Below are 24,378 nucleotides of genomic sequence, written 5' to 3'. Positions count from 1 at the left end.
CAAACAGTTCACCAAAGCTCTGGACAAGAATGGTGGCTGCTTCACTTACTTGTGCCAGGCTTTTCCAGGATTGACCATAGAGAAGTTGAAAGCTGGCATCTTTGACGGCCCTCAAATCCGTCAGCTTATCAGAGACTCAGATTTCGAAAAATCAATGAATGTAATGGAACTGGAAGCGTGGAAGGCTTTTGTTTTGGTCGTGAAGAACTTTCTTGGCAAAACCAAGGCCAGCAACTACGCAGAACTTGTCACCAATATGCTGACTGCTTTCAGAAACCTCGGATGCAACATGAGCATCAAAATGCATTACTTATTCTCACATATGGATCGGTTTCCGGAGAATCTGGGATCAATGAGCGACGAGCAGGGCGAGAGATTTCATCAGGACATAAAAGAAATGGAGACCAGATATCAGGGACGCTGGGATGCAGTCATGATGGCTGATTACTGTTGGACTCTGAAGAGAGACATCTCTGTCGCTGAGCATTCTCGGGTTTCCACAAAACGGAAGTTCAAGCCCTAAATTTGGAACAATGATGACGGTAACATGCACTTCACATGTCCATAACATTAATTAATTAATCAATGTGGACTGCTACATTTACAGTAACTGATGTTTGTAAAATTTCATCAATAAATTGTGTTAGAAAACAATTGATATCTTAAAAATCTAATTCGGATGAGAAATATTACTAAAAATCAACCGATAATGTAAAAAAATTTAATTATCCATAATAATCCATTTAGACAAAAAACTCGAATTTAAAAATTAACTTAGCATAAAAACGTGACCTGATTGATACAAATGGATGTTATTTTTGGATTCAGTAGTGAATGTTTGTAATAAATCAGTTGTCAAAAGATAAACTATTTTCAAAAAAAATTTTTTTGTAACCCTGTGTTATTGTACATCATTATTTTCAGATAATTTCTGGTTTGTTAGGTTTGATGCCAAGTACTTTTGAATGTTTATTGCAAGTTCGTACTACCTTTATTTCATTATGATACTAAACTGCTGCAATGCATAAGTTAGTTAATGCTCATATATTGAAAGTCAGTATGTATTATAGGCTTGATAATTCATGTGGAACATTATTTCATTCATGTACATTAAGCTTATTTGTACATGTTTATGAGAGGCTGAAAAAGTAATGTATCCCTTCTGTGTGTTTTAGTTTCACACTTCTTCATTATCAATAAATCTGCAAACAAGAAATTAACTTTCCAGAGTCGTGATGTTAAGGAAGAGTTTAGCTGACTGTCTTTTTGGTTTTTTGTGACATTTTCCTCTTGGCAAGAACATCAACAGCAATGCACAGTCCTCACCTAAGTAAAATTTCTCCAGGAAGAAGTCCTAAAATATGTGTAACAGTATTATATATTCCAACTTTGTATTACCCAGTAGCTAAATTTATTTATATTTAAGTTCATGAGTAGTTAGAAGATACACTTGTTTATATTTGAGTAGTTAGTAGATTCACTTGTTTATATTTAAGTCCGTATGGGTCTGTCATTATGAGATAAATTTGTTTATACTTAAGATCCATATGAACTTTAAGATTCATACAGGACGCAACTGATGATTAACTCCACAGAAAGAAAGATGAAAACTGAAGATAAAAGAAATAAGCAAGAGAAACGATAAAGAAGAAGAGAACCCAACCTTTAAGGATTATTTAGCCCCTCCTACAGTGCTACAGTGAGAACCCATCTGCTCAGAGCGGGTAGATGAACGGAGGGTGCCAACAACGAGCAACGGAAACGCCACCGGAAGAAGGTCCAGGGGCTCTCCAAATAAGCTTTGTTCCAGTTAAAGGACTGAACTTTTTTACAAGACAAAGAGAGGTAGGACTGGCTTCTTTTTGTTGATGAAGAAGCAAGGGACTTGAATGTTGAACCAAAAAGATTAATTTTGAATGGTACTAGGCTTATAGACTTGTTCGTAAACCCTTTTAATGTAGGCAGCAATCTAAGCCTATAGATTGCTACCTACATCTGTGAGTGACCCTACATTGTTGGTTTTAATTTCTTTACAACTTCTTTCCCCACAGAACCGACTATCAGTCCAGAGCCCGCCATCCAATTGACTGAATGGCTGAAAAATAAAATCTGGCTCACAGATCGGGTTGTTCAACACGTGCTGGAAGCTGCAATGCATCAAGCAGCATGGATCCAATCAAATGGGACAATCCCACTGCAGCAAATATTGGCTGAGTTTCCACGTTTGTTGGAAACACCAGGCCTGGTGAGGTTTTACCTCATATTAGGATCAGTAAAACACTCAACTGCAATACCATGTTTAAATGTACAAATACAATCAAACTCAAAATATCAGACCACCCAGAACATATGTGTACCAGAGATGGAAGGTTGAATTCAATAGTTCTTCTCTCACTGAGCTGAACGTTTCATTTATTTGACTATCGGATTGTCAACATGCTTTTGAGTGCAGTAAAGTACTCCTGAGCAATGTGTCTGCTCTTGCTGCATCTGTGTATGCTGTGCCCGTTAAACTAGCAGTGGATTTAAAAATGGATTTAAGAAATTCAGGAAAATTCAAAGTGAACAATAGCCCAAGACAACACAACAAGAGGATAAAGGGAAAAAAAAGCCCATCTCCAGAGCTGAAGGGAGGATTCAACGTGATGAAATTGAACTACGAAGTTCAATTTTGTAGTACAGGCAACAGGCAGATTCCTATCTGCAGAAGAAACGAGTCAAAAATCAGGGGTCTTATGGTTGAAACTACACGGAGGCGGGACCTGTCTGACAAAACGAATGCTGGACGCTGAAAAACAGGTCAAATAGCTCACAGATGACAACCAAAGATTGAAAATACAACTACATACGTCTCAGCAAAAAGTAAGCACATTTAGAGATGAATCAGAGGCCCCACAAATTTGAGTTTAAAAAGCTGTCAAATCTCTTGAGAACTAGAGAGAACACAATTAGCAATCAATTAGCATTGAATGCAAAACAAAAGCAAAGAGGAACTAAAGAGACAACGTAGAGTTGCACAAGAGACAGAACTGGAGGCGAAAAGAAAGAAATCGCCAAAATGAAGAATCATCATTGAAGCGAATAAAGCACGAAGATGAAGAAAATTTGAGCCTACGAATGGAAGTCACGGGACTAAAAAAGGCTTAGAGTGAAACTGAGAGGAAGTTGTCAAAACAAAAATTGAAATACCAAATCCTCCAGGAGAAATTTTAAAATGCTCAGACAGACAAAGCAATCCTGCAGAAAGAAAAACAATCACTGGAAATTTCTACAATGAATCTTCAGAAAGAAGTTGTTGAAACACAGACACTCCTGCAGAAGTCCCAGCAAGAGAATCAGTTTCTTAAGAGTCAACTGCAGCAGGTCAAGAGCTGGCTGACAGGATTCAAAGCAGCAAGAAAAATACGAGAAAATTTGAAAAAGACAATATACAAAACTGAACATGCAGAGAAGACGCTCTGACAAAAAACAGAAGAGCCACAGAAGCAATTACTGTATGGAGAGAAAAATTGGAATACTGGTTGATTTAATTTGCGAAACGGGTTTTTAAGATTGCAGAACTGTCTAAGGAAGTTTTGAGACTGCAAGAGAATGAGCAGAAATTTAAAATGCTTAAAGAAACATATTCTAAGGTGGAAAAGTTATGGCTAGATGAGAAAGGAGATATTATAATTGTCCCAGATGACGACGCCATAAAGGATAAACTCAGATGAGAACCACAGATTGTCCACAAAACTGAAAGAGAAAGAAACAGAAATTAAGGATCTCAAGTTTGAGGTGGAGAAACTGAGAAAATTCGGAGCTCAACGTTGAGGTGGAGAAGCTCCAGCATGTGGTCTCCAGTGAAAGATACTCCGACGGTCGGAAGACGCAATGCTAAGATTGTTTCAGAGTCAGACCAAGGTTTGAGCTCTCAAGAAACAGATACAAGTCCTGGAGACAGAAAATAGTGTCTGTAGCCACGGTAAAAATGCAAGAAAACATCAATAAGATGAAAAATGAGTTGGAAAAATTTGCAATTGCGGAGAAAAAGAAACTTTCGTCAGTTTGTCGTCAGTCAAAAAATACCAAACCAAAATCTGAGGAGGAGAGAACCCCCCAAACATTGTTTATCTGCTGCCTCTTCAAATCACTTCATTTGGAAAGGCAAAATTAGTAACCAAAAGATCGCATCGGATGCAAAACAAAAGCAAGTGGATGCTTAGACAGGAGTTTAAGAGACAAAGCAGAGTTGAGGGAGAGGCTGAACTAGAGGCGAGAAGAAATGATCAAAATAAAGAAACCACGATGAAATGAATAAAACACAAAGATGGAGAGAGTTTGAGTCTAAGAAAAGAAGCCAAGTTAATAAACAAGGCTTTGGGTGATTTTGAGATCAACTTGTCAGAACAACATTTGCAGTACCAAATTTGCCAGGAGAATTTTTAAAATGCTCAGACAGACAAAGCAATCCTGGAGGAAGAAAAACAAACACTGGAAAATTCCACAACGAAACTTAAGACGTTGTTGACACACAGGGACACATGCAAATGTCCCAGCAAGGGAATCGGTTTTAGAAAAATCAAGTGCAGCAGATCAAGCAAACTGACTGAGCAAATTAAGGCGCGTTATTCCTGAACCGATGAGGGATTCAGGAAAATTCAGAGTGAACAATAGCCTAAGACAAGCCATCAACACAACAAGAGGATAAAGAAAAAGAAAAGCCCATTTCCAGAGCTGAAGAGAGAATTCAACATGATGAAATTGAACTACGAAGTCAACAGACAAATTCCTATCTGTAGAAGAAACGAGTCAAAGATGACGGCTCTAATAGTTGAAACTTCACGGAGGCAGGACCTGTCTGCAAAGTAGTAAGACTGAAGATGTTCAGAGAATGAGCGTTGGTTGCAGGAAAACAGTCAAAGTGCTTACGGACGATGAAAGATTCAAAGAGCATACGCATTTAAAAATTCATCGAAAGCTCAGAAAGTTGTACTTAAAACAATGATTACCAATCCAATAAGAAAGTCATAAATAATCAGAGTGAAAATGGCAGAGACACAACAAGACTATCTACACAGCAAAAGGAAAAGCCAAGAGAAAATTCTCTGTCCAAGGAGAGAGTTCAATATAATGAAATAGATTTACAACTGCAGAACTTATCCCAGCAGAAGGAAATAAAACTGCTAGAGGGAAAATATTTTAAACTTTCTAACAAATTTAAAGGGATTTCGACCAAACTTCAGCAAAGTATAACTAGAGTTTAGGATCTAGAAGGTCAGTTAAAAAACTTGCAGAAAAGAAATGTTTTAATGACTGTAACTGTACAGAGGCGGGATCTGTCTGACAAAACGAGTGTTGGATGCTGAAAAGCAGGTCTAAGAGCTCACAGATGATGACCAAAGATTGAAAATACAACTAGACACGTCTCAGCAAAAAGTAAGCACATTTAGAGATGAATCATAAATTTGAGTTTAAAAATTTGTCAGATCTCTTGAGAACTAGAGAGTACACAATTAGCAATCTTAAGATCGCATTGGATGCAAAACAAAAGCAAATCGATGCTCACGAAGAGGAACTAAAGAGACAATGTAGAGTTGCACAAGAGACAGAACTGGAGGCGAAAAGAAATCGCCAAAATGAAGAATCATCATTGAAGCGAATAAAGCACAAAGATGAAGAAAATTTGAGCCTACGAATGGAAGTCACGGGACTAAAAAAGGCTTTGAGTGAAACTGAGAGGAAGTTGTCAAAACAAGATTTGAAATACCAAATCCTCCAGGAGAAATTTTAAAATGCTCAGACAGACAAAGCAATCCTGCAGAAAGAAAAACAATCACTGAAAAATTCTACAGTGAATCTTCAGAAAAAAGTTGTTGAAACAGACACTCCTGCAAAAGTTCCAGCAAGACAATAAGTTTCTTAAGGATCAAGTGAAAACTGGTCAAAGTGCTTACGGACGACAAAAAAGATTCAAAGTGCACGCAAACACTTCTCAACAAAGAGCATACGCATTTGAAAATCCATCGGAAGCTCAGAAAGTTGAACTTAAACGGTCAGATCTCTTGAGGATTAGAGAGAACACGATTAGTAACCTAAAGATCCCATTGGTTGCAAACAGAAGCCAGTGGACGCTCAGAGGAGACAACGTAGAGTTGAGGAGGAGGCTGAACTTGAGGCGAGAAGAAACCGTCTGTGAAATGTTTCCAAACGATCTGAGTTGCACACTTCAGCTTTCAATAAAAGGTGGATTAAATTCAACATATGTTGTGAAAGCGCTTGATGCAGCACAGAGTGTTGTCAGCCACTTTCGACATTCATCAGTTGCAGCCTGTGCTCTGAAGAAACGACAGGAACAACTGGGAATTAAATCCAAAAAAACTCCAGATTGATTGTCCAGTTTGTTGGAAATCCTCTGTCAATGCTCCAGCGGCTGTTTGAGCAGAGGATTACAGCGCAGTCCGTCCTTGGTGATGAAAACGTCACCGAGCCAAATGTCCAGAAGACACTTGCCATGACAGCATCACAGTGGGAAGAAATTGAACAGCTGATTCCGGTACTTCAACCACTGGTAAAGGCTACTGAAGTGTGACGGAGTCTATCCCAGTCATTGCCTGCATGTTAGCTCCTTGCATTAAGCATCTTCACTACATCTGCAGAGGCCGCAGGCACCTGAGCCGTCCAGAGCAACAGGTGGGTCCAATGGATTTTAATGTTTTGTAAACTGTTCAATATTTAAGTTGAATGGTTTACAATAACTTTAGTTTATAATGCCCAAATGTAGACAGCGTTGATGAACTTAGCATTATTTGTTTTATTCCTAGCTGTCCAAGGTGAGGAGATTGAAGAGATTCCCCCATCATAGCAAGCTGGTGACCGGGAAAAAAAGCCAGGCTGGGAAGAAGATTTTCTGCAACGTTTCGGGCCACATTACCAGAGTGACAGGAGATCAGCACACAGCACCACTCCTGCTGAAGAAATCTATGATTGTTTTTTTTCCCCCGCTACAACATTTCCCCACCATGACTAACTCGCTGCAGTGGTAGGCCGGCAACCAGGACAGATTTCTGCGTTTGGCAAAGCTCAGCAGAAAGTATTTAGATGTTCCGGCAACCAGCACTCCCAGCAAGAGGATTTTCTATCCTCTTGCTGGGAGTAACAAGAAAGCAGGCAAGCCTTCACCCTGCTTATATTGATGCTCTTGTTGTCTTACACGTGAACCAAGATCAAAAATAAAAAACTAAGCGAGGAAAATATTGACAGCGATTGAACTTTATTACCTCCCTACCCTACCACCTCCCCTGTATTTTTATTGTTTTTAACCCTTGTGCGTGCGAGGACTGAGGCAAACGTAGAGGACCAATGAAAATGATACAAGTTTTACGTGTGTGGGGTTGGTTGGGCCCCATTTCCACATTCAAGGGTTAAATGCCATTCTAAAACGTGCAGTTCCTTCACTTTTTCATGTTAATAGTTTTGGTTATCCTATAACTTGTTTGCAGTATGATAAATGGTAAGATCGTACATATATGTTCCTGATGTTTGTTTTGCATAAATTACGTTGTCGTTTTTTTTTCTGAAAATGGGTAATAAAGCCTGCAAGTTATTTTATGTGCAATGATTCAGGTGTACAAAACATTTTTTGTCTTATTTTCTTTTAAATACTCTCTAACTTTTAAAGAATAACCTTGTTTTTTTTTTTTGAAGTTTTATTGTAAGTGTTCAGATTTTATATAGTGAGTTTAAAAAGTGTAAAGGTTTCTACTCTATATGTAGCAGAGATATTTGTTTTGCGTGCAATAATGCTTCAAATGCACAAAAAAATTCTATAATGTTCAAATAAATGTTGATAAACCTGAGTTGGGGTAACGTGAGCTGTTTCATGATGCATCCTTAATGCATTATGGGGCATCCTCTCCGATGCCCCATAATGCATTCCGGTCTTCATGAAAGTGTCGTTTTTTTGGGGGGGTTTTATGCCAGGAAATTATTTTTTAGTATTGCACTTTTTACATGGTGAATTCTTATCAATAGACTACAAATATTAAGTAAATCTGCAGTGTTTATTGAGTAATCACAGAGCGTTGTGGAAACTAATCCACAGACGAATAGCAGAAGGAAACCATTTAGAAAAATATGGTTTTAATTTAGACCTTTAACAGAAAAATGCAATATAGAAAGAAAATGACTCAAGTCAGTAAAATTGATGCATAAAATTATTCATCAATCCCTGAAAGCGAATAGATCAATTTGAAGCACATTATATCACTGTGGTATTTCCTGTGTTGGTGCTGAACCTTCCTCACTGATGTTTTATTTTTATTTTTTTCCCTCGAATGAAAGATTTTGTTTTAGAATAAGCAGGGTTCAGGAGATAGCTGTTGACGTACATACATACAAACAAACATACAACTTTATACGCTCAGGTCAAAATTTACAATCACCACCGGTCCAAGCCCCTTCTATACACATATTACCCTGTTGTGGCTTATTGGTTTTATCACAGATCAATGTATCTCACAAAAGTCCAGAGAGGTGTGCATATTGTGTTCAAATACTGCAATGCTATTACTTTCTTTTTTTCATGGAATTATTATTATAGCTATTGAAGGTTGGAAAGGATCTGCTGTAGCCAGGGGCGCGTATAGAAAACAACTGCTGTATCTCTAGAGGAAGTCCTGATGTTTGTGACGGTTCTCACAGCGATTCCACCAGCAGGCATGATGCCATTCCCACATCTTGAGTTTTTGAGTGATTCACCCTTTCCTGTTGCAAACACCTGTGCAAATACACTGAAACTGCCACTTTTGCAATCGTACGCTGCATTTAAGGCTAACGTGGACTTCGGAATACGAAACGCTTCGGGATTTCTGCCAAGAAATCTGAAAGGAGATTTCTTGGCAGTCGTGTTCAAATGCTGTTGGCATTCAGCTAATTTTGTGACGGTTAGTCCATGGGCCAGACCATTTTGTTGTCTATTTTTGGGTGGCAAAGCTTTGCCATAATTTCTGAAAAGATTAGATAATATGATGTCCCTTCCAAAGTGATAGCTTTGAAAGGGACATCAGCTCATGAACTCAACAATCCCTTTAGATTTTTATTTTTTTTTAATTATTTTCATTAGCCTGACTCTTTAGTTGACTATTTGCAGTGCACACATTTAGTTAACTTTGTCAGTTCTTTATATTTTTGTTAAATGCAACAAACTGATTTCTTTGTTTCGAGTTACCAGTGTCCTTTGGAGCTGCTGCTGGAGGGTCACAGAAGAGCTCCAGCTCTCAGTGTTTTTTTTTACAAATTTGACGATAAATCAATCCTTTTTCTTTCTTTCCAAAAATACACAGTCTACCCGGTCAAAAACTGTTTTTGCTCCGTGTCTAGGTAATTCAACCGTGTCTAAGCAATCCCAAAAATGGTTTTTGTTTTTTTAAGGAAATATACAGCCCGACAGGAAGTAAGCCTTTCAAAGTAAAACTAAATTTCACAATAAAAATGCCTAAACAAATATCAATCGTCCTAACTAATTTATAAAATACAAACAAACCATCTTACAAAAACTTAAATATTTCCTATTTATGGCTCTTACATAAATAGGAAACAGATCTGATTACCTTTTTGAGAATCAACACCGTTATGTGAAGATATTGATTTTTATTTTTACTAGGCTGCTCATGATTTCTTGCATTGCCTTTTTTTCTGTCATTTATTGGCTTTCCTTCACCCGCATCTCAATCTTTCTCCTTTGCTCTTTTCCCGACACATTAACTATTTCCCTTGGAGATTGATTTATTGTCCGACTTTCATCTTATCATGCAAGAAGCAATATTACCTTCAGATCATAATTGCCGATTTGTAAATTTGCCCAGCTTTTATTAGAAGCACTGATCATTTTGTGGGTAATACAAGAAATTCAATAACATATGAAAGGACCGAATGCCTTGACCATTGTCTACTGTATTTTAAAGACGTTAAGACTGTATTGATAATTTGCAATACTTTTGCAACCTCTTCATATCCCCTACAAAACCCAGAAAGCTCATTTTCTTACAGTCTTAGTTCAGTAGCAAGTCAAACTATATATTTGAGGTTTAAACTGAGAAAAGCTCCTTTAAAATGCTGAGTTGTAGTTTTTAATTATTTGCTACTGATGTTATATGTCTGCAAAAAACATGCAGGCTATTGAAGGGTTCCTTATTGTTTTTTTTACATAAGTGTAACTACAACATTTATGTTTTCCTCTTCAGGTTTTTTTTCCATCCCACACTAACAATTTCCTTCTTATGAATAATTCTATAGTCATTCTTGCATCTCTGTTTCTTGTATATTTTCTGTATAGTTCCAAACCTCAGCTTCTGCACAATGCCTCTCCAGCAGAGTGAAACTCATTTCTTTGTTCTACCCGCAATGATATTTTTGGGTCATTTCCCCAAAACTGTTCTTTCATCTGCAAAACCACAAGCACTTTGTCAAGGTGAGGTGTGCATGGCTGTGTTAGAAACTAGTAAATCGCTGTATTTTTCTTCTTTTTTTTTTTTTGTACAACAGCAAACATAAACACAATGTGTTTGCCCATTCCCATATGCACAAACGCACACATAAACATACTTTTTGCTATTAACTTGAGGTCTGGCAGCTATCAAATGGAAAGCAAGTATAGCTCAGTGAATACACACGTGTGTATAGAGACCACTTTAATCTATCAGCTGAATCTGACAGACCTATTTCCTTTGAGAAGGAGATGCTGATGGTTTAGGGAAATTCAAAAGCAGCCTCAATTTGTCACGTCTGGACTGGCCTGCAGTCTGCCTTACTAACTACTTCAGCGCAGCGCAGCTCTCCTGGGGCTTAAGGTTACAACATATTCTCATTCCTCCTAACTGTAGCGTTGCATATTACTCCACACTGACATTTATGCATTTGCGTGGAGAAATCACGAGTTATCAAGGTATGATGGCTGCTTGCACAAAGTGCAGCACTGAGGCTGCAAGTGTAATTATAGGCTTCCCCCAAACGCAGTGAACTCCAGATTATGTGTGTAACAATCTTAAGATGTTGGTGTATATGCAGATATTCTTGTTTATTTAATTCTCCTGTGGTTTTAAGAGATGAGGTCATTGAGCTTTTTACTCTCTTTGTTGTCCACCGGGGTCGCACTGACCCCTCGTCCGCTTTTTATAAGGTTTTCTTTTATTGTGGTTTTGATGGACTGACAAGACAACCGCCCCACTTCCCCACTGTCAGACCATTTTTTTGTTTTGTTTTTTTACAGCACATTAATGGGTACCCCTACTCATCAACAGGTATTAATTGATGGACAAACATTAATGGTGAGAGGAGGTTTAACGCCTCCTCTAATCATCTTCCATATTATTCCCAAAGAAATTGAGTTTACATTCATAAAAATCTTAAAATTTCACAACACAGATGACTTGCATCCATGAGTTTTGGGAGCCGCCCCCAACCCCCAAAACCGAGGCCCTGAGTCAATGCCCCTCTAAAGTCATTTCTAACGTCTGTCGCAGTACAGCACAGTTGGGCCGAAAATCATTCATACAGGTTTAGGTTTAAATGCTACCAAAACATTTCCTCGGACTGGAAGTGTCCCAGTCAGACTCCCAACTTGAATCTGACAGTTGGGATCTGATAGAATCAGTACAGGGAGCTAAAGCTTATGGTGTAGACAAGGTGCATCAAAAATGACACTATTCCACAACAACCAGTCACACTTTTTCATTACAGTTCGTTTTAGAATTTTGTACCCTTTTTCCAATTGCATCCCTCTCTTCATTTTTCTCTCTGACTATCGAGCCATAATAAAGTTATCACAAAAAGTTCACCGTAACTGCTTCAGGGACATGCGTTCTGCTGGCGGCGTCTCCAGGACCAATCACTTCCCGCACTGACTGACAGCGACGCACAATATCGATAGTGTCAAAAGTTCACCCCTGTCAGTGAATGACATTAGGCTGTGGATGTTTTTCAAGGAAATAGATTGAAAAGTGTATCGACTATGTGGGGCCCTGGGTATCACTGGGTGTACAGAAAGAAAAACATTTTAATTTCACTTAGGAAACTTTTTTTGGGGAAAAAAAAATCCAAAAGGTTGCTCCACAAACATGCAAATACTAATACAGGAAATAATTCTGGATGTTTTTGTTATATCTATCTGAGGACCAGCAAGAGGAGAGCTTAAGAGCAAATAACCTCTCCAACGGGGCCGCAATAAGAAAGGGCAGCATTACAGAAAAATGAAGCATATTTTTTTCATGCTGTGGGTACAAGGACAGGCCGTATTTTCGTTTGTTCTTTACTTCTCTGGCACAACTAAAAGCTTTTTCTTGAAGAATATGGTTTGTTTTTAATCTTGTTTTGAAGCTCTGAAATGGTTTACGTACATGTTTGAATATAAGTACATGCTGTCTCACAAAAGCGTTCATAATTCATAGGGAAAACCATACATTTTTAGATAAACAAAATAAGAATGTGAAATGTTTGGGGATCACAAGTACAGCGTATTTGTTGTCATGCCAATGATTTGGGATGTTGTGCTCTTTTTTTTCTTTACTGTGTAAAATTTGTGGGGGGTGTTTGTGAGCTCCGTCACACTAATTTGGTCTGACCCATAGTAACAAGACTACGCTATCACACACTTTCACATTTGCACAAACACATCCTGTCTTTGCTTTCTGCTTTTAGCTTGCTGTCTGGCAGCTGTTAAACGGAGGGCAAATATAGCTCAGTAAATACAAACACGTACATAGAGAGCACTTTAATCTATCAGCAGCTGAATCTGACAGGCCCGTTTCCTCTGAGAGGTGTGCTGCTCATGGGGTGCTACATGCAGGCTGCCTTACTCACTACCTCACCATAGTGCACCTTAAAACATATTCTCATTTCTCCTACGTTCAGCACTGCGTATTAGTCCACACTGACAGTTATGGGTTTATGTTTAGCAGAAAAATGTGCTTTGGTCAAATGAGACCAAAGACTGAACGTTTTTGCAGTGCACTGTGGTTTTATTCAAAAATAAAAATGCTCTATTTGATAGCGCAGTCTCTCTACAGTGAAACACGGTAGTGGCAGACTCGTGGTGTGGGAATGCGTTTCCCTCAGCAGTGTTCGAGAAGTTGCTCAGAGATGTATCAAAGATGGGTAAATATATAAATGAAGGACAATCCTGGAAAGAAACGAAGGCTGCAGAAGACTTGAGTTTGGTGTGGAGGAAGGGCCCAGTCAAAGTAAATGCAGCCGGTAATTAGTGAAACGTTTTAAATGTGACGTGATGTGTCCTGTTCTTTCCATTTCAAGCTGTTGTGTTATGAAATTTAGATCAATTCAAAATGGGTTTTTTTCCCCTCTAACTCAAGTATTTTGTCATTTTTAAAATAATTAAAAATCAAATGCATTTACATATTTCCAAATGATTTGAAAAAAAGACGAGATCTGAGAGTTTAGCAAATGTAGCTGCATTTAATTTGCTCTCAACTTACTGAATAGACCTCTTACTTTTAGGTAACTTAACTCTTTTTGCTATCTTGCTCTATAAAGAATGTTATAATTCCACAATAACATATTTAAGAAAGCAAATCTCTTGGTACAGCAGCACCACCAATAATTTTTTATTTTATTTAACCTTTCTTTCACCAGGAAAATCCAATTGAGATTAAAAAAAAATCTGTCCTACAAAGGGAATCCTGGCCCAGAACAGCCAGGATTATTATTTTTCACCTCTGGCTGCACTGCTGTGTTTCAAGCAGAAAAAACAGAAAGGCCTTGTTAAGTTTCACAAAACTCCTGGTGAAGAGCTTTACTCGTTTCATTTATTTAACCAAGTTAAAACTCCATTGAGATCAACAGTGCTTTTGAAATCTGCAGCAAAGAAATGAAGTTGTATTAAACTAAGATCAATTAGCCAAGCAGGAATGAGGGTCAGACCTGTGTCCGGAAAATATAAGATAAGAAAAGGAACTAATAACAAATGACCACACATCTGTTTGTGAGGGCATGTGCTGACAAAAGAACTTGCTGTCTAATGTGGTTCAAGGTGTGTGTGTGTGTGTGTGTGTGTGTGACAAAAAGAGACCGACTCAGCATGGGTTTTGGATGAGATCTTATTCCACCAAACTATGAACTGCACTTATTCTTCTTGTGTGTATTCAGTGCTTTATTTACAAATGGAGAGGTTATAATTTTAGACATATTTATTTTATACTCTTGTTTTTAAGAAGCTTTAGTACTTCTAACATGTATATGTGAGGGTGAATGTGTCCTTTCCTTTGTGCCGATGCTCAAAATGTGAAACATCCTGTGATGCTATTGTGAATTTGAGAAGTTTACAGTGACACCTTGTCACTTGACAGGTCAATTAGAGGAATAACGGAGGATATTTTTATTTCATATCAGTTAGAATGTGAAAAGAATAAGCCATTTATTTACCCCCTAAATTTCTGAAAATTGTAGCGTATTGCAATGAAATTATTGAATGGATGAATATTCAATAAAAATAAAAAAATTGTACAAGCATATTAAGATCTGAACAAAGAAAATGCATCCAGTTTCTTTCGTTTGATGCGTTCAGTGCTGATTGTAAGTTCTAATACCTGCTAATCTACGCCCTGTGTCGTTTTAGCCGATGCAGTCAGCTCTGTTTGCCAACGCTGTCCAAGTTTTAACCCCATGACTGCCGTCGTCAAATGTATTAATCAAACTATTTACGTAAAACCAAACCATCAGCATTATTTGACTTTTTAGATGCCTCATAATGTGACAATAGTCACCATTGTAATTCTTTCACCATTGCAGCTAATTTGTAGGATTTTTTTCAGCTTTTGTACATCAATAGTAAGAGGCTTAGATAATTTCAACAAAACGTGCACATTTGTAAGATTTAATTGACACAAATTGACTTCAAATCCCAAAGCTTTAAGTAATCCACTGTTACGCAATAAACAGGAAAACAAAAGCCTAATCTGTACTGTAGTTTTTTTTTATTTTTGTTTTACATATCAATTAACCTCTTTTTTAACATCAACCCGCCTTTTGATCGAGGAAGTAAAACCCTGAATAATTTCACCTCTGCTAACAGAGTCGATGCTAACGATCTGTGCGTAAAGCTCCTCTACCATTATGCAAACACTCTGGCGGCTCGCTGTAATCTAGCGACTCAATTGACGGTTTGACTGACGGTAAATTGGAAGGTCACAGCATGGATCCTGCATGCAGGTTGCTTGCTTCAGCTGACAGCACCGCGTCGCCTCCGGCCCAGATAAAAAATATTGCTGCCTGACTGAGTGGAAATATTATACGGTGCTGTTGGTACAAACACGAGCTCATGTAAAAAAAAATTTCCCTGAGCATGCACACCTGTGCTCGCTCTCTCTCTCTCTCTCTTGCTCTTTTTCACTCTCTTGCATACACACACTTAACACACGCACATTCTTAGCCAAAGTGCAATCATGCAAACGTGGCTTGCTTAATGTTCTAAATTAGAAAAAGACCAATGGGGCGGTGTGGGCGTCTCAGTCTTTGTGTACAGCTGCAACATGGCATCAAGTGGGAGGAGGGAGGCAAGATCAAACGAGCACATTTGAAATGACATGATGATGATCGTTGCACGGTTTTAGGTTTTCATTCAGAGAGGTGCTTCTAAAATCAGTCCCCTTTGCTTAATATATGTCAAATGATCTCTGAGTGCGTAAGAAGCTCTCGTCATGTGCTAATCTAGCCGTTTTCCAACAATTCCCACCTCTGTTTAAATTTCAGGTTCTTGTGATGAGACCTTGCAGAGTCATTTAAAAACTTTTCCCCACATGTGATTTACCCTATATGCTTCACATATATTGTTTAACTTGTGAACAAATCTGCTAGAAAAGGGAAAAGCAAGTAAAAAAAAAAAAAATAAAAGTTACTTTCTAACTTTACAAAATCAGTGACAGATGTACTTCCTGTGATGATCAACGTGTCACTGAAGAACTTATCAGTCTTATTAGAAACCAACAGCCTGTAGGTAGGGAAATAAGACTCTGAAACACAAAATAATATAATGTAAAGCGAGTTATTTTTTTAAAAAGTTAGATAAAATAAAACTGTGAACCAATCATCGATAAACACCCGTACTCATGGGACGTTTCGATGTCATTTTGACGGGTTTTACAAATAAAAAAATTTTGAAAATTACAATGCGTTTGAATGAAAACACAACAGACCGTCCATGAACAAAGAGCAATAATCGTTTTATATTTAGAACGCCATGTGGGGAATCAGCCAGAGGTCTAATACACTGGATGGGGAACTGGTTGGAACTGGCCTTGGGCTTCTCTCCTCTCACCAGCGTTCCATCAGGGAACCAGCAGATTTACAATGTCAGCACTGAGGATTCAGCCAAGGTCAACGGTGGCTTATCGGCGTGTTTGTGTGTGTGATTTAAGCCTCCCATGTGAGGCCGCTAAAGTGTTGATAATTGGGTTGCTGCTTGTATGTCGGTGTGTGTGTGTGTGCGTGTGCATAATGTGGGAGGTCTCTGGATGATCAGATGTGTTATTTTAACAATCTAAATGTTTTTCTTTCTTAGATAAATGTGACAAATACAAATTGCGGCACACCTGAGTCAACAGTTCCCACTTTTATGATATAGATCCAAATGTTGATAAAACAGATCAGTTTGTTTAATCAATTTCTTAATTAATTGAAGCTCAATAACAACTAATCTGACTGCATTATACCAACCATGGACCCTCAGAAATCTAAGTTTTTATATTAATTCAACAACCAAAGTTTTTGAAACGGTAATCCTAATCTTTTTTTTTTTCTAAATCCAGAAATATTTTGACTGCCAATTTTAATTGCTTGCTAAGAAACTTCTGGTAAAGAAAATCATTTAATAATAATTTGTCCAACAGGTTTGAGACTGTAAGTAAACGGATGAGATATTTGATACAGAAATATAATTTAACTGAGCTTTTATTGTTGCTTCTGCGCCACAACACAGATTTTATGTACTTTATATATTTTAAGCAATGCTTGAACTGTAGCATTCTGTTTTTGACAATGGATATTGCCATCTATTTCTCTAGTTTTTCATTTATATGGGTGTGCTGTGGTGGTGCAGGGGTTAAGCACAACCCACATATGGAGGCCTTAGTCCTGGATGCAGCTGTTGCAGGTTCGATTCCCAGCCTTGGTGACCTTTGCTGCATGTCTTCCCCCTTCTCTCATTACCCACTTTCCTGTCAATTAACTATCAAATAAAGGCCACTAGAGCCAAAAAAATCTTTAAGGAAGAAAAAAAAACTCTTTTATATTTGACTTGATGGGCTTGATTCAACTTTGTTATTTATATTAAAAAACAAGCAGCTCTAACTTTGACGCAGAAAATGTGCTCATCTGTCTTCAATTAAGCTCGGATGAGTCTCTCTCCACTGTTATGTATGAGAAAATAAGAGGTTTTGAGATTTTTTGCCTCAAGGTGCCATTTTCCACACAGGCTGACTGAGACTCATTTTTACACAAAATTAACCAAAAGTAATGAGTCATCATGATGGGAGACATAAGATGCAAGCTGAGTCTTTGGAATCCTGCGAGTCATTGCGTTTTTCTTTCTGCATGTACATGCCGACGTTGCTCTTGGAGAACAATGTTACCAATTACGTGGTGGCTTTAAGAGATATACACCCCAACGACTGCAATCTTAACACGATTAGACGTCTTCTAAGTTTGCTTGTTTCAGAAAGTGCTCAGCAAATGAATATTTTCTTTGTGCTTGAAGATTGGCTTTGTGCTGCTTGCAGTTTAAACAGCATGAAATAGTTCCAATTAAATGAGAAACTTTGCTACTCAAAAGTCTAAAAGATATCAGTTTTCGCTTTCTTGACTTTGGAAAACATATTCCAGGTCCTTAAGCTAAGCAGTTGCCACTGGTCCCACAAATCTATGTACTGTGTGATATTGGTTTATCAACTTGAATTGAATACATTTATTTACTCTTTTACATATGAAGCAATCGGTTGAAGTGGACATATGGTTTTAAATCCCTCACTTTTACATTTAAGTCATGCCGTTGTGGCTACACCTGTTCTGAGGCGCATCAGAGAGGATCGTGTTTTTTGGTGCCGTTTCTTTAAATACGAATGAGGCCCTTCATGCCCCGCCCGCTTCTTTGTAGTTTGGTAGCAGCTAACGCTAGCACCAAGAAAATCCCCGAATTTATTTGGATCATGTGTTTCCCCAAGAAAAAAACTGCAAGAGCAATGCCAAATTGTTTATGTAGTAATACTACCCAAAACACGCAGTATGGTTGAGTCCTCATGGAGTCAAAAGGTGGCACACAGTGTTCCAGAGAGAGAAGACTCATTTAAAAGCATTACACATTAAATTAGGTAAACACACAGCTCTCAAGACTTTGAGAACCTTTTACTCTGAAGGTAAAAGGTAAACACACAGCTTTGTCTCTTTGTGAAACCAACAAGCTGGCAGAGCTGGGGTGAAAAAGGAAGTTGGAAATGCCACCTCTTAGGGTAACAAAATGATACCGCAGGACCGAGAGCTGATGAAGGAGTTCAAGTCAGACTTTGGTTCTTGGCTAAATCTGAACTAGTACAGTGACTAAATTATTAAGATGGTTTCGCCATAAAAGCAGAGGATGCAAAAGTTAATTAACCGTTACTAACCCTAAGGTAAGAACCAAAAACAAATCACAGAATGAAAACTAAGCAATTAAACATTTTTATTAAAATCCAGAACAAGATCACGATGGACTAAATCATGCCAAAAAATTAAGGTCTCACACGCGCGCGCGCGCACACACACACAGACTTGCAAAAGAGAAAAAAAAAAAGTAAATCAGCTGAATTTAAATACTGTGATCCTGGAGTTCCTTATCGGAGACAGACTCCACATATTCATCACATTTCCTCTTCATCCCAACCATTCATGCAGATCACTGCTAAATGAAAGTAAGGCAGCTTGATTGGAGATGAAGTCTCACACACGGAGCATCAAATCTGTTCTGCTTTAACAAGGTCCTGCATGGGGCCGTGTTTAAATAGCTTCATGTTCTTACACCAATTAGCCTCATGCCAACTCCACTTTTAAGATTTGTTCACTTTCAACTAAGATAACAGTTCAATGTATTAGTGTTATCTCTGCACTATAATTCTTAACATGAAAACACACACACTTTTATTTGTATTTTAAAAACTATGTGATTAAATAGAATTGTAGAAAATAAACCCTTTCAAAAATAATTATGTGAATCAAAAATAATTTTTACAATAAAATTAATAGTACATATAAAAAGCAAACAATAGATTAAGATATCAGCACACAGATTTTTGCTTTTGAAAATCTTTCTAATTTACTTTCACATTCATACTTATTAAGTTGTTTGAATATATGTTTTATATTGTAAAAGTTTAGTCTGTTTAGCATAATTGACTTTTTCTGTTCCCAGGTCAACATAACACTGATCTGATTTGGCTTTTCTTTTAAATTAAACATTTCCCTATTTGTATTAGTATCTCATTAAATGTGTTCTTGTTACCCTCCAAACATTTTGACATGTGGACAAAAGTAATTGTTACACTTTTTGTCTTTGAAACATGACGGTAGAGAGTTCCTGATAAATAAATATTGCTGGCATGTTTACTCTGTACAAAATTCATTTGAACCTGATTGTATTTTATTCAAAATGCGTATTTTTCTGTTCATTAATACATTTTGTTTTGCATTTCAGAATTGGCTTTATTGACTTTTGCCTGTTTCTGATGCATTCTGCTTCAGAACCTGTCTTTATTTGGCAAACTTTATCATCAGCTCCCACTGCATATATATACATATATCACCATTCAGAAATAATTCAAACCCTTTAAACCATTTTAAATTTTGAGAATATCAAAGAAGCCAATTTGGAGGAGCTGCAAAGATGCACCTCTTAGATGTGAGAAACTGTTGAAAGGACAATTGTTAGTTGTGCATTCAGTAAATCTGATCTTTGCTGAAAAGCTGCAAGGAAGCACAAGAAGTCCAATTTGCAGTTTGCTCCAAGTCATGTGGGGTTAGGGTATGAAAGAAAAAGACTCAGGTGTGGTAAGTCTGTCTTTTCTTTTTATGTCTTCAGGTTTATTTTATTTTATTTCTTTTACGTAGCTGTAATGGATTTATGTGACATTTCAGAAAATAACCTGAAAGTGGTTGACCACTGGGTTTGTTATTCAGTGTATAAAGTGCCTCCTTCTGGTGAAGGAAAACGCGCTTGTCTGAAAAGTGCTGCCTCACAAGGAGAGGACCCCCTGCTGGCTAAATGCATCTGCTGGAATATTAGATTGTTCAGCTGAAGATGTTCAAGGGGGGTATTTTTTTTATTTTTATTTTTTTCTGGGAAGTGTCTGTGCTGTATGTGTTTTGGGTCATTCCTCAGCAACTGGTCTTCATTTGTGGACATTTTTAAAAAATGAGATAAAAATAAATAAATAAAAGAACAAAAACGTCAGCATAGAAATGCACACGCAAGGCAGTTTGTAGTGACAAACATAGCTGGTAACCAGCTGGAACTCTTCTATATGCTGTCAAAAAATTATACACCACAGGTCAGTGACACTGTGAGTGTGTGTCCTTTACACGACACACAACAGATGTAGACATTGTGCATGAGGAATCCATTGTCTGACAAACAGCCAATTAAATTTAACCTCAGCGACAACAACCCCAACTCCAATTAAGTTTCGAGCCTGTGGGTTTGCTGCTTTTTGTGCATTTAGGGAGTGTTTCCATTTAAGTGTCGGAGTGAAATCTGTCTCGTCGTCATGTGTCTGTCCAAGTGGGTGTAAGCCATTACTGTGAGCACGTGTTGACCCCTGGGCTCTTCAGAAAACGGCCCGCTCCACCATGACAGACGTCAAAACAACCTATGCGCTCCCGTAAAACCTGTCAAGAAACAGACAGCTGGTAGGCTAATGCTCCTTTTATTTAGTTGGTTTCATTGGTAAACGTCAGGGTTTTTATTCAAGATAGAGAAAATATTATAAAACCATAGGGAGTGACACATCTCTCAGATTTAATGCAAGTTATTGTGTCACAGAAACGACCTGGGATGAATGAAAAATGATCATGAAGCTTCCAAACACAAACTACAAAACAGAACATTATTATAACATTGCTCACTTTACCAATACTTTGGTAAATTGTGCTAATTTGAAAGTAGTACATTATGTTGCATGATGTATTCCTATCCATTCAAAGTGACTGTGTAGCTGCTGAGAATTGTGAAAATTCACTTTTAATTATTTATTTTTTTTTACATTTATGTGTACACAAAGAGGTTTTTGTGGGAGTATTCTGACTGGCTCCTGAGGACAATGACATTAAAATGCAGCTCAATCAGTTGAATAATTCATTGTGCCTAAGACCATTCATTTACATCACTGATTAATGCCAAACATGTCTGCTCTCTTTAAGTCCACACATTTCACTCAACATTCCTGCCTTATTACAAACTTTAAATATATTCACACGTTTAGGTCAACTTTCATATTGTGTTTTAGACCATATCGAATATTGTCCAAAATATGACATTTAGTAGAATAAATGTACACTCAGACAAATTAGTTTCTGGGTGAAATGACTTGCAGATCAGCAGATTTCTCAGCAAAATAGATTTCTGCTGACATTACCAATCGCAACTGAACACATGAAAAAAAATGCAGTAAAAGGCAAAGAAAGCCAAGAAACCAGGATTTAGGAAACAAATTGTGATATGTGCAAATTAATCTCAGCTGGTTTAATATTAAAAGGTTTCTCTTTTTCAAAGTATTGCGTAAAGTATTGAGCGTAGCCATCCTGAGAGAGAGAAAACCGACGTAGCACCCACAGACTGCCGAAGAACTCTGCATGAATAAGTAGGTATAAAACTGGATAGGAGGAAATTGCTTTACTTTGAATTGGCTGCCGTTTGGCTTATGTGTGACATTTAGTTTATTTCTTTTTTTACCTCAGTTCACCTGCATCGACTCCCTCTGGTTTATTCATGGCTCAGATATTGGATGGATGGCTCAGGGCAGAAAAGCATCCACGGCCCCCACCAACAGATGTTGCACTGTTCAGCGACTTTATGATTCCTTTCCAGCCAAATGGCAGCGCCAACACTGCACGGCCTCGGCGTCAGCGACGAAAAGGGACAAACGCGCATTTTCTAGAGTTCTTCGTTTCATTTCAACTTTATTAACCATCGTCATTGTTTTTACTCATCATGGTTTAATCACCTGCAACTGAGAACAAGTAGATACACAAATAAGATGGAGAAGAAACAGACCGCAACACTGTCCACAGTGATGCATCACCTTTGGTCCTACAGCAATGTGTGCAATCTTACTTGGTCACCTAAACAGTACATTTTAAGCTAAATTATTTTAAAACTTCTAATTTAATCCAATCTTTAATCCTCTATTTATCTCTCCTTTATAGCCGTTTTTTTTTTTTTTTTTTTTTAGCTCCGTGTTCTTTTTCCTGTCATTTTTTTGGCTAACACAAAGTACAAGTAGGTAATCTGGAGAGCAGAATGGCTGCTGTTTTATGCATACATGTGTATTCATTGGTTTTGCCTCTCTGACAAGCAGGCAAGTAATGTTTGCTTGCGAGTTGGGTTAAAATGCTGCCTGCTCTCACTGTGTTTTAGGATCGTATTATTTTAAACCAGGCGTAACCTCGCTGTGCTTTTGTTGATGGAGTTTGTCGCTCCCGTTGCCGTCGTCCATCAAAGCGCCACCTTCCTCGCCTGCAGAGTATGTGTGTGCCTTATGACGAATGCACTCGGTCGCAGCTTTAAGGTACAGGAGCACCACAAGTGAAGGGTGCAGTTGTTTTGTTTGCCGGTGCATGTCTATAAATGGAGTCAGACAGGTGGCGTGTGTGTGTGTGTGTGTGTGTTCCTTCCAGTGCACTGAGGTGTTTTATTGTTTTTATTTATTTATTTTTATGAGCAAACTAACATCTTTCTTGTGCTGTTTGGAGAACTCTGTTCATTCACAATCACATTCTGCATAACATGATTGGTACGTGAACACCACCTTCAGTTGAGACATAAATCTCTATGCCAAACCCTGTTAGTGACGAGTAAATTGAATGAAAATAGAGTAATGGAGTAAAATAAGGAACTTGTTGGAGCAATCGCAGGACATGGGATGATGAAACAAACACACGGGATCACAAGAGGATCCAGGAACAAACAATGAAAACTCAGAAATTTAAATACAAAGGATTATAATTACTAACAAGACGCAGGCGGTTGATTACCAACAGGGTGCAGCTGGTAGAGAAGGGAAACAGGTAGACCTGGAAATGACAGAAGGAGCTCAATAAATACAAATGTAAAAGAAATAGAATAAGAATAAACCAATTAAATAAAGGGATGGGCAAATATGGCAGCTCCTTATAAATAATAGTAGTAATAATGATGATGTAAAGGTGCTTGAACATAATCAAATTGCAAGAAAAAGATCCAAATTCAAACGCAAAGATCCAAAATGATTTATAGATTACTGTTGTGTGCCTCCAGTTCCCGAACTTTTTGGCCAGAGGAATAAACTTTAATCCTGTTCCGGTTTCATTCACAATCCTGCAGAAGGAACCTTGGGATTACAGGTTTGCCAAGATTGCCGTCGACTAGCTGCCAGCCCCCCTGAGTTATTCATAACTTTTCATAGCCAAAACACATGGCCAGTGTATGAAAAACTGTGGAAATTCTTGGGCGAAAGGACTTTATACCCTTTATACACACAACAAAATTATTTATTTAAATTAATAGTATTTAATTTTTTTAAAAATTGATGAACAGCAAACAGCATTTCTGACAATGAATATTAACATTTGATTATGGAGTCTGCAGCAGAGAAACATTACATGGACCCCATTTGTGTTCCATATTCATAACCTTCTGGACATAGTGATGGAGATGTTTCCTGTGACACGCTGCTTATCAATGGCTACCTCTAATTTGTAAATCTGTTGTGTTTTTACATTCATATCCTTTACATTACTTTGAATTGCCTTTATAAAACTGCATTTAGACACATTTTGACATTTAATTGCATTCAGTTTTGGTTAACGGAGGAAAAAACAAAGCTGAAGAGAGAAATGTCCCAAACTCCAGCCATAGCCTCAGACGACAGGATTTTGAAATGTTACGTAAGGTATTTTCCCAGAATGTCTAGAATTATTTTCAGATCTGTAGCTAACGACAAAGTATTATCATTGTTTTCCTTGTGATTCCAGTATTGACTGAGAGGATCACACTCCTGCTTTATCAAACACAGATCCAGATAGCTTCTAAATGTGCCTGTTTTCTACATGCGAGTTAAAACATTTCATTGGTGTCGGTTCTTCCGCAAATAAAGACGAGATCCTCTTTCT

The 24,378-nt window shown here is 37.8% G+C and overlaps 1 long non-coding RNA gene across 1 annotated transcript; it reads left to right on the top strand.

Moving 5' to 3' along the window:
• Nucleotides 1–909: 909 nt before the first annotated feature.
• LOC103476454 (uncharacterized) lies at nt 910–7,235 on the top strand. Its single transcript, XR_535471.3, has 4 exons — nt 910–1,845; nt 2,052–3,777; nt 3,815–6,672; nt 6,804–7,235. It is a non-coding gene; the product is annotated as an uncharacterized LOC103476454 (long non-coding RNA).
• The last annotated feature ends 17,143 nt before the right edge of the window (nt 7,236–24,378 follow it).

This window comes from Poecilia reticulata, chromosome 15 (genome assembly GCF_904066995.2).
Source record: "Poecilia reticulata chromosome 15, P_reticulata-male-v2, whole genome shotgun sequence".
Lineage (NCBI taxonomy): Eukaryota > Metazoa > Chordata > Actinopteri > Cyprinodontiformes > Poeciliidae > Poecilia > Poecilia reticulata.
This window is presented reverse-complemented; position numbering and strand designations above follow the sequence as displayed.